Raw genomic sequence first — 4,138 nt, 5'->3', positions numbered from 1 at the left:
GTGTCGTACTTGTAAAGGCACATGTTCTAGCAGCACAGGTAGAGTATCACGTATGAAATCATGATAACGTGCTCCATTGTGCGTAGGTGGAAGAAAATGGGCCCAATCAAGACATCACCAACAATGCCTGCCCAAACGTTCACAGAAAATCTGTGTTGATGACGTGATTGCACAATTGCGTGCGTATTCTCGTCAGCCCACACATGTTGATTGTGAAAATTTACAATTTGATCACGTTGGAATGAAGCCTCATCCGTAAAGAGAACATTTGCACTGAAATGAGGATTGACACGTTGTTGGATGAACCATTCGCAGAAGTGTACCCGTGGATGCCAATCAGCTGCTGATACAACTGGTTCTCCCGTAGCACTCTCCATACAATGACGTGGTCAACGCTACCTTGTACAGCAGCAACTTCTCTGACGCTGACATTAGGGTTATCGTCAACTGCACGAAGAATTGCCTCGTCCATTGCAGGTGTCCTCGTCGTTCTAGGTCTTCCCCAGTCGCGAGTCATAGGCTGGAATGTTCCGTGCTCCTTAAGACGCCGATCAATTACTTCGAACACCTTCCTGTCGGGACACCTTCGTTCTGGAAATCTGTCTCGATACAAACGTACCGCGCCACGGCTATTGCCCCGTGCTAGTCCATATATCAAATGGGCATCTGCCAACTCCGCATTTGTAAACATTGCACTGACTGCGAAACCACGTTCGTGATGACCACTAACCTGTTGATGCTATATACTGATGTGCTTGATGCTAGTACTGTAGAGCAATGAGTCGCATGTCAACACAAGCACCGAAGTGAACATTACCTTCCTTCAATTGGGCCAACTGGCGGTGAATCGAGGAAGTACAGTACATACTGATGAAACTAAAATGAGCTCTAACATGGAAATTAAGCGTTTCCGGACACATGTCCACATAACATCTTTTCTTTGTTTGTGGGTGAGGAATGTTTCCTGAAAGTTTGGCCGTACCTTTTTGTAAGACCCTGTACAAGGGGCGTGAACAGCGCCAGGTGTTGGTAGTACTGTCACCGTTGGAGGGTGGTACGGGACGCCAAGCCCCACCGCCACACCTCCAAAGTGTATCGGAGTGACGAGGCGTCACTGCCCTGTGAATGAATTTACTGCCTAACCAACACAGTTAGACCGCCAACGACCGGTGATGCTGTACTGTAACGTACCACATATGAAAAAAAAGTCAGATGTTGAGTGTCAACTGTGAAGGACATGAAGATGCCGCATACTCGCGTGACACCGTAGTATCAGCGCCTGTCAGAGATTAAAAAGGGGTATTACTGTGGGTCGCCATTTGGCCGGCACATCGAGTCGTGCAATATCCAGATTTAACGGGCATTTGGCTGTGACAGTGGTCTGATGCTGGACTGCATGGAAACGTTGGGGTAGGCATACAATCGTCGAGGTTCTGGTCTATCACATCTGACCGCCACAAGGTAGGATAGATACATTGTGCACCAAGCATATCGAAAACTCTTGACAGCTACACCTGCCATCGGAGAACAAGTAATGGACTGCCTGTAACATTCTATGTCATTCCACACCATTTGTCGGAGACAAGCGGCAATCGCACTAGCGATTACCACCCATGCATAGGATGCCGTTAATAGCAGAACGAAAACGTCTGCAGTTGTAGTGGTGCCTCGACTGGGAAGCATGGATTGCTGACGAATGGCGTCACATTGTGTTCAGCCATGAATCAAGGTTCTGCACTTCACAAGATGACTATCGTCGGCGAATATGGAGGCGACATTGGGAGAGGTCCCATTCTTCCAATGTTTTACGGCAGTGCTACTCCTGGCATCGTTTTGTGGGGAGTCATGATGGCTGGTCGTGACTGAAGGAACTCTGACACTACAAGGTATGACACAGACATTCTGTGTCCTCATGTGTTTCCTGTCGTGTAACGGTATTGTGCTGCCATTTTTCAAGAGGACAATGCTCCTTCTCACATTGCATACGTCTCTATGAACTGTCTGCCTGACGTTGGCCGGCCGCTGTGGCCGAGCAGTTCTAGGCGCTTCAGTCTGGAACCACGGGGGTGCCACGGTCACAGGTTCGAAACCTGTCTCGGGCATGGATGTGTGTGATGTCCTTAGGTTAGTTAGGTTTTAGTAGTTCTTAAGTCTAGGGGACTGATGACCTCAGACGTTAAGTGCTTAGAGCCATTTGAACCATTTTGAATCTTGACGTTGAGGTAGTCCTGTGGCCAGCTAGCTTCCCACATCTGTCCCCGGTAGAACATGTTTGGGGCCAGCTCAGACGTCACCCAGTGGCAGTATGTGGATATCTAGGACCAGTTACAACACTGAAGGGCCATCTTGCCTCAAGACTTTAGGACGAACTGCTCGACAGAGTTAGTACATGCATCCGCATTCAAGAGGTTACCAACGGTGGCGCAGGAAAAATACCTGGATAGTAAATGAATATGAAGTTCATCATAACACACATAAACCATCTTCTCCTAGGAGAGTCAGTCTGGAACATAACAACTTAAAACAAGTAACTTCTTGAATACTGAAAGAACAGTATAAATACCCGACGGCCAGAAAATGTCACTGTAAATTGGAAGTTTAAAATCCAGTGCCCATACACTAGGAGTGCCACTATCAAAGTCTGGAAGGGATGTGCAAAAGTTAAAGTCCTGAGAGGACGAACAAAAGACAAAGTCCTGAAGAGGCACCCGAGGGTTAAGCCAGAGTATTACCAATGAAAAACAGAGACTAATATTACCAAGTCCAGTTGTTGGTCACAGTATCAGAGGCTACGTGCCTTCTTAGTAGAGGCCACGGTTGTTGGAATGCTATTGCAATTGACACCTGACTCAGTCAACTCACTTGGAGTGAACTGCCCGAGCGCAGCCTGGGTGCTGGCCTAAATACGGCCTGGACACAAGGACACAGCAGGAACTACTTTCGGTCACGTGACCTGTGGAGGAGAAATGATCCATGGGCCTAGTGACCTCTGGCCCCGTGGTGACCAGGTGGGTGTGGCCATCTGTTTTCTGTCGTCTGAAGAGCTGCCTACGGCGAGGTCCGTGCCCACATCACCTGTATGTGTTGTTCGTTGATGGCTGGGTAAGTGCAAGGCCTCGACACAGTATTCTAAGTGGGTACATACTAGCAAATTGAAAACTTCCTGGCAGATTAAAACTGTGTGCTGGACCGAGACTCGAACTCGGGACCTTTGTCTTTCGAGGGCAATTGCTCTACCAACTGAGCTACCCAAGCACGACTTACGGCCCATCCTCAAAACTTTACTTCTGCCAGTACCTCGTCTCCTACCTTCCAAAGTTTCATATCAGCGCACACTCCGCTGCAGAGTGAAAATCTCATTCTGGAAACATCCCCCAGGCTGTGGCTAAGCCATGGCACCACAATATCCTTTCTTTCAGGAGTGCTAGTTCTGCAAGGTTCGCAGGAGAGCTTCTGTAAAGTTTCGAAGGTAGGAGACGAGGTACTGGCAGAAGTACAGTTGTGAGGAGGGGGCGTGAGTCGTGCTTGGGTAGCTCAGTTGGTAGAGCACTTGCCCGCGAAAGGCAAAGGTCCCGAGTTCGAGTCTCGATGCGGCACATAGTTTTAATCTGCCAGGAAGTTTCATATCAGCGCACACTCCGCTGCAGAGAGAAAATCTCATTCTACTAGCAAATTGTTCGTAAATTGGATTCGGTTTTGTAATCGCTGCAATAACACCACCTGCACTATCAACCTGTAATGTTTCATTTCGCTTCCTCTTCTCTTTCTGGGTACTTCGCTTTATCGTCAAGCAGCGTATAAGTGTGAAAGTAGAAATATTCCCAGTGGCAATAGGTGGTGGCTGTAAACATGTGAAACCTGCAGTCCACGTTAAAATTTGGCTTAAGCTCTCGGGATTCTGCCGGTGACCGCACTCAGGCGTACGAGCTTTCAGTGATACGAGGGGAGCAATTCCAGAGCACTGAGTGAGGCCGACCTATGGCGTATATTGCTGCAAATTGCTGGCTGCGGTGTTGCGGGGCGCCTGGGTTAATTGCAGTGTTTACTCGGCGCCAGAGTTACGTGGCGCGGCGCGCGCCTTAATGGCGAGCTGCCGAACTGTGCCTGGTATAGTGTGGCCCTGTAATCAGCTGGAGTG

General features: G+C 48.7%; 1 non-coding gene across 1 annotated transcript; it reads right to left on the bottom strand.

The window, feature by feature from the left end:
* Positions 1–3,181: 3,181 nt before the first annotated feature.
* Trnas-cga (transfer RNA serine (anticodon CGA)) lies at positions 3,182–3,256 on the bottom strand. Its single transcript has one exon. It is a non-coding gene; the product is annotated as a tRNA-Ser (tRNA).
* Between the last annotated feature and the right edge of the window lie 882 nt (positions 3,257–4,138).

This window comes from Schistocerca nitens, chromosome 5, assembly GCF_023898315.1.
Source record: "Schistocerca nitens isolate TAMUIC-IGC-003100 chromosome 5, iqSchNite1.1, whole genome shotgun sequence".
In the NCBI taxonomy this organism is placed as follows: Eukaryota; Metazoa; Arthropoda; class Insecta; order Orthoptera; family Acrididae; genus Schistocerca; species Schistocerca nitens.
The sequence above is the reverse complement of the archived record's forward strand: the minus strand, read 5'-3'. Positions and strand labels throughout refer to the sequence as shown.